This window comes from Carlito syrichta, unplaced genomic scaffold, assembly GCF_000164805.1.
Source record: "Carlito syrichta isolate Samal-C Ts95f unplaced genomic scaffold, Tarsius_syrichta-2.0.1 Scaffold316208, whole genome shotgun sequence".
In the NCBI taxonomy this organism is placed as follows: Eukaryota; Metazoa; Chordata; class Mammalia; order Primates; family Tarsiidae; genus Carlito; species Carlito syrichta.
Window position 1 is genome coordinate 378431 of NW_007260304.1, and position 7382 is coordinate 385812.

The window sequence follows — 7382 nt, forward strand, 5'->3', positions numbered from 1 at the left end:
GAAAATGAACAAATGGATTCAGTTCAATTCAATGACTAATTTTACCCTATGAGTGGAAAATAGAAAAAAAAAATACAGATATTAGTGATAATTAGGTAAATGAAGAAAAAATATGGGCTTCAAAAATGTAAATACTTTGTCAGAAGTAGATGGTCTTTGAATGTAAACTAGTATGTTCAATTGTGAGGAAATAAAAAAGGATTTAAAGCATAGACCAAATGCTGTATATTAATTTCTGCAGAATTAATCGATTGGGTTCAGTGGCTCACGCCTGTAATCCCAGCACTCTAGGAGACTAAGGTGGAAGGATTTCTTGAGCCCAGGAGTTTGAGACCAGGCTGGGCAACATAGCAAGGCCTCGTCTTTACAAAAAAAATAACAAGAAGTAGCTGGGTGTGATGGCACATACCTGTAATCCCAGTTACTCAGGAGGCTGAGGCAGGAGGATCATCTGAGCCCAGGAGGTCAAGGCTGCAATGAGTTGTGATCATGCCACTGCACTTCAGCCTGGGCAACACAGTGAGACCCTCACCTCAAAAAAAAAGAAGGAGCGATGTAGGCACCGGAAAATGTCGAGGGTGATTTGCTCCATTTACTAAGGAAGTAAATGATGCAAATGTGGGTCCTGAGGGCAGGGGTCCCTGTTTTGTTCACTGCTGTATTCCAAGGACCCAAAAGAGGCTTTCAATGTAGTGGGAGTTCAATAAATAACTGTTGAATAAATTTTTAAAAATCAAATTTCTGTCTTTTTGTTTCCCCACCTCTCAGAAATGACTGGGTGGGGACTGGGTGCAACAGTTTTCTTGTAATCCCAGCACTTTGGGAGGCTGAGACAGGAGGATTGCTTGAGGACAGGAGTATAAGAGAGCTTAGGCAACATAGTGAGACCCTGTCTCTAATGTAAAATCAATAATTAAAAAAAAAAAAACAAGGCTGAGTGTGATGGCTGACATCTATAATCACAAAACTTTGGAAAGCAGAGGAGAGAGGATTGTCTGAGCCCAGGAGTTCTAGACCAGCCTGGGCAACTTGGCGAGACCTCGTCTCTACCATGAATCACAGAATTAGTTGGGCATGGTGGTGTGTGCCTGTAGTTTCAGCTACTTGGAAGACTGAGGCAGGAGGATTGCCTGAACCCAGGATGTCAAGGCTGCGGTGACCATGAGCGTGACACTGTACTCCAACCTGGGTGACAAAGTGAGACTCTGACAAAAAAAGAGAAAGAAACAGAAAACAAACAAACAAAAAACTCTCTCTGTATATATATATGAAATTTTTGGCTGGGTGGTTCATGCCTGCAATACCAGCACTTCGGGAAGCTGAGGCAAGAGGATTGCCTGAGCCCAGGAGTTCAAGACCAGTCTGGGCAACATAGTGAGACCTTGTCTCTACAATAAATCACAAAATTAGCTGGATGTGGTGGTGTGTGCCTGTACTCCCAGCTACTTGAGAGGCTGAGGTGGAAGGATCGCCTGAGCCCAGTAAGTTGAGGCTGGGGTGGCCATGAGCGTGCCACTGCACTCCAGCCTGAGCGACAGAGTGAGACTCCAACTAATAAAAATAATAAATTTTTTAAAAACTACTGAGTGGATTTTTATGAAATTTGGAGTTTGACTTTGTTTGCCTTAAAACATAGGCTGAGGATAAATGTATATGCAGGCTGTGGATGCTCAGAATATTCTCTTAGGGTCTCTAAATGACCCCACATACAGAAAGAAAATTGGGGCCAGGCCCTGTGGCTTACGCCTGTCATCCCAGCACTTTGAAAGGCGGACACAGGAAGATTCTTGGAAGCCAAGAGTTTGAGACCAGCTTGGGTGATATAGCAAGACCTCCCCCCCCCATCTTTACAAATAGTTTTTAGAAACTAGCCTAGTGTGATGATGTGCATCTGTAGTCCCAGCTACTCAGGAGGCTGAGATGGGAGGACACCCTGAGACCAGGAGGTGGAGGCTGCAGTGAGCTGGGATTGTGCCACTGCACTCTAGCCTGGGTGACAGAGGGAGACCCTGTTCAGAAAATAAAGGAAGAGAGAGGGAGGAAGAGATGAGGGAAGGAGGGAAAAGGGAGGGAGTAGCCAGGCTAATCATACGTCTTGGCCACCATAGCCTCGACCTGCTGGGCTCAGACAATCTTCCTGCCTCAGCCTTCCAAGTAGCTGGAACTACAGGCATGCACCACCACACCCAGCTCATTGTTTGTAGAGATGAGGTCTTGCCATGTTGCCCAGGCTGGTCTCGAACCCGCAGGTTCCAGCAATCCTCTCACCTCCACCTCTCAAAGAACTGGGATTACACACGTGAGCCACTGTGCCCAGCTATATGTCTTTCTTTTTTCCATTTTCTTTTCTTTCTTTCCTTCTTTCTTTCTTTCTTTCTTTTTTTTTTTTTTTGAGACAAGATCTCACTCTGTGGCTCAGACTGGAGTGCGGTGGTGCAATCATAGCTCACTGCAACCTCAAACGCCTGGGCTCAAGCAACTCACCCACCTAAGCCTCTCAAGTGACTAGGACTACAGGCGTGTACCACCACGCCCAGAAATTTGTATGTTTTTAGTACAGACGAAAGTTTTGCTGTGATGCCCTGGCTGGTCTTGAACTCTGGGGCTCAAGCCATCTTCTCACCTTGGCCTCCCAAAGTGCTGGGATGACAGATGTGAGCCACTGCGTCTGGCCTGGGGTCTCTTCTATAAGGGCCCTAATCCCATTCCTGGGAGCTCCATCCTTATCACCTACTCACCTCCCAAAGCTCTGATCTCCTAGCATCATCATCTTGGGGCTTAAGTTTCAAAATGTGAATTTGGGGGGTCACAAACATTCCATCTCTAACACCCAAGAGCTGGCCCTGGTTTATCCTGGCTTCACCCAGAAGCTCTTGGGAACAACGCACTTGAAACCACAACCTCTGACCCCTCCCCTCCCCACACAGCCCCGGGGTGACAGCTCCCATGTCACGTGTGTGTGGGGGAACGTGAGGAGGAGTGTCCCTCTGCTCTCTTGCTGCAGAAAAGACTCTTTAAAACTCAGGAGTTCATTCAGGTGCAGTGGCTCATGCCTGTCATCCCAGTACTTTGGGAGGCAGAGGCGAGAGGATTGCCTGAGCCCATGAATTCAAGACCAGCCTGGGCAACTTGGCAAGACCTCATCTCCACAATAAGTAAAAAAATAAGCAGGGCGTGGTCACATGCCTGTAGGTCCAGCTACTTGGAAGGCTGAGGCAGAAGGATCATCTGAGCCCAGGTTGAGGCTACAGTGGCCATGAGCATGCCACTGCACTCCAGCCTGGGTGACAGAGGGAGACTCCAACTCAAAAACAAAAAAAAAGAGAGAGAGAGAGAAAGCTGAAAATGAATGAGCTAGGCATCCATTTCAAGAAGCTGAATAAACAACAAAATATACCCCCAAAAAGTAAGAGGGAAAATAAAGATTAGAGTGGAAATTATTTTTTTTAAAAAGGAAACAAATACAATAGAGAAGCTCATAGAGCCAGAAATAGGCTCTTTGAAAAGACTAACCAGACTAGGTGAGCATGGTGGCTCATGCCTGTCATCCCAGCACGTTGGGAGGCAGAGGCAAAAGGACTACCTGAGCCCAGGGGTTTGAGACCAGCCCAGGCAACTTGGCAATAACTTGTCATTGCAATAAGTCAAAAAAATTAGCCGGGTGTGGTGGCATGCACCTGTGGTTCCAGCTACCTGGAAGGTTGAGGCAGAAGGATCACCTGAGCCCAGCAAGTCAAGGCTGCAACGGCTGTGAGTATGCCACCACACTCCAGCCTGGTTGACAGAGTGAGACTCCAACTCAAAAATAAAAAATTAAATGATAAAAATAAAAAAAATAAAACTCGGGAGTTCTTGATGACCATGTGTCCCACCAGAGGAGGAAGCAGGTCTTTCTTTCATGCAAAAAGCAAAGATGACTCTCAGAAGACAGCCAGGAATGGAGAATGAGCTTTTGTTTTCTTGCTTCCAATGACTTCCAAGGGCTTCCAAAGCTCAGCATTCCTCTGCTCCCTGCAGCTTTCTTGTCCAAACGTTTTTGAGCCAAAAAAGGGGGGGGGGGTTGTTCTCCTTTGAGTTTCAGCTACTCTGAGAGTGGATTTTGTTTTGATCAATGTGTCTTGGCAGACATTGTAGAAATTAATGCCTTCCACCTCAGCCTTCCAAGGAGCTGGAACTACAGATGCGCTAATTTTTGATTTATTGTAGAGACGAGGTCTCACCAAGTTGCCTGGATGGGTCTCGAACCTGCGGGCTCAGGCAATTCACTCACCTCGGCCTCCCAAAGTGTTGGGATTACAGACTGAGCCACCAAGCCCAGCAAATAAGTCGTAAGAAGTACTAAGGTTTTTGTTTTGTTTGTTTGCTTAGGACTTACATTATATATCTGTTCTCTGTTCATTGGCTTTCAACCTTTTTATGGTTTTATGTTTTGTTTTTTGGTTTTTGTTTTGTTTTTGAGTTGGAGTCTCACTATGTCGCCCAGACTGGAGTGCAATGGCCGCTCCCGGCCACCGCAGCCTCGACCTGCTGGGCTCTGGCGATCCTTCCGCCTCAGTGTAAGGTAAACGAAACCAGACCGGGCGAAACGGCAACAAAGGAGCCAAGAAAAATTTATTAGCACAATCCCGGGCGAGGTTCACCGGTCCTTATAGCAGTGGGCCGGAGAAGTCGCGTCCAGCAAGATGGGCAACGGGTTTATAAAGGGCACGCTGAGAAAGCTGTGAGGGGGATTGGGGAGAGCGATCATTGGTTGGGAAGCTGTCGCGTCTGCTGGCGATTGCCAGAACAGGGTTGCTAGAATCACTGTAACAGGTGCTGGCTGGCATTGCGGCTGGGGTCTTAGTGCCAGCCTGGTCCGGGTTGGAGCCATCATGTTGAGGCGAGGCCCGTCCCGCCCTCCGGTACCTCCAACCTTACACTCAGCCTTTCAAGTAGCCGGAACTACAGGCGCGCGCTACCACGCACCGCTAATTTTTGATTTGTTGTAGAGATGAGGTCTCGTCAAGTTGCCCAGGTGGGTCTCGAACCCGCGGGCTCAGGCAATCCACTCACCTCGACCTCCCAAAGTGCTGGGATTATGTTTTTTTTAATGTGCCTCTTGGAAACAAAAAAGTGATTTTTTTTTTAGTTCAATCTCATGTTTCTTCTAGCCTGATCCTCTCATTCGTTTACATATAAACCAAGTGTGGTTACATATAATATATGTAACAAGTATATTATATAACAGTGTATCTTATATATTAAATAGCAAGTATGATAATACTTGTTATTTTCTTTCTTTTTTTGAGTTAGATTCTCACTTTGTCACCCAGGCTGGAGTACAGTGGCACACTCACGGCCACCGCAGCCTTGATCTGCTGGGCTCAGGTGATCCTTCTGCCACAACCTTCCAAGTAGCTGGAACCACAGGCACATGCCACCACGCCTGGCTGATTTTTTTATTTTTTTATTTACTGTAGAGACAAGGTCTCACCATGTTGCCCAGACTGGTCTCAAACCTGTGGGCCCAGGCAATCCTCTTGCCTCAGCCTCCAAAGTGCTGAGATGGCAGGCATGAGCCACCACACCTGGCTGTTGTTTTCAATGAGTACAAAATTCCAAGTTGGAAAGTTGTTTTTGATCATTGAAGTCACAATGCCCTGCTCACTGTCTTCTGTTGTTTTTCCTGAACTCTATATAACTGCCATTTCTTTAAACGTTATCTTTTTTTTCCCCTTGAGCTATTTTAATATTTTTTCACTGTTGCCCTGGTGCAGTGGCTCATGCCTGTCATCCCAGCACTCTGAGAGGTCAAAGTGGGAGGATTGCTTGAGCCCAGGAGGTCCAGACCAGCCTGGGGAACACAGCAAGACCTCGTTTTTATAAGAAATAAAAAAAAAAAATTAGCCAGGGGTGGTTGCACACACTTGTAGTCCCAGCTACTCAGGAGGCTGAGACGGAAGGATTGCCTGAGTCCAGGAGGTCGAGGTCGCGGTGAGCTATGATCTTGCCACTGCACTCCAGCCTGGGTGGCAGAGTGAGACATTCAATAGATAGAAAGACAGATAAAAAATGAGGAGGTGAAAAATGTGGAGGTGACATAAATGACCTTAGGGAATTAAGATAGTCAGGCAGCAAGACTCAAAGCAACTTTGTAAAGGGGCCGCTGAGCACTTGTGTCCCTTCCTGGTGTCAAAAAGGAATATATAAATCCTTTTTAATTCAGAGAAAGCACATCAGGAATCTCAGATTCCCCTCTAAGGATGGTGTAATGGACTGAATTGTGCCTGGCACTCCCAAAATCCCTGCGTTGAAGTCCTGACTCCCACTTCCTCATAATGTGACTGTATTAGGCAATAGAGCCTTTACAGAGGGGGATTAAGTGACAATGAGGTGTTGAGGGTGGGCCCTCATACAGCCTGACCAGTGTCCTTATAAGAAGTGGAGATTCGGATGCAAAGAGACGCTAGGGGCTGGGTGTGGCGGCTCACACCTGTAATCCCAGCTATTTGGGAGGCTGAGGTGGGAGGGTCACTTGAAGCCAAGAGTTCAAGACTAGCCTGGCAACATAGCGAGACCTCATCTCAACAAAAATAAAAATAAATCAGCCTGTTGTAGTGGTATACACCTGTAGATTCAGCTATGCAGGAGGCTGAGGTGGAAGGATCACGTAAACCCAGGAGTTGGAGGCTGAAGTGAGCTGTGATAGTGCCACTGCACTCCAGCATGAGACCCTAACTAAAAAAAAAAAAGACACTAGGAATGTGTCCACCCAGATGAAAGACTCCATGAAGACACAGAGAGAAGTCAGTCCTCTGAAAAAGAGAGAGGTGTCAGGAAGAATCCACCCTGCTGGCAACTTGTTCTCAGACTTTCAGCTTCCAGAACTGTGAGGAAAAGCATTTCTGTTGGATAAGCCACCCAGGCTGGTATTTTGATGGCCTTCTGAGCAAACAAATACAGATGGTAAACATTGTTTAAGCACTGTAGTGCTAATCAATAAAAAAGCAAACGCAAAGGAAATATTTTTTAATAGCTCCTCTCTACAGTATCTTATGTTCCAAAGGTGAACCATAGTATTCTCTGGAAGATTATAAGAAATTTTCGGCTGGGCTCAGTGGCTCAACCTGTAATCCCGTGCTTTGGGAGGCCGAGGTGAGTGAATTGCCTGAACCCACAGGTTCGAGACCCGCCTGGGCAACTTGGCGAGACCTCATCTCCACAATAAATCAAAAAATTAGCCGGGTGTGGCGGTGCACGCCTGTAGTTCCAGCTACTTGGAAGGCTGAGGCAGAAGGATCACTGGAGCCCAGCAAGTCGGGGCTGCGGTGGCCGGGAGCGGCCACTGCACTCCAGTCTGGGTGACTGAGTGAACTCCAACTCAAAAAAAAAAGAAAGAAATT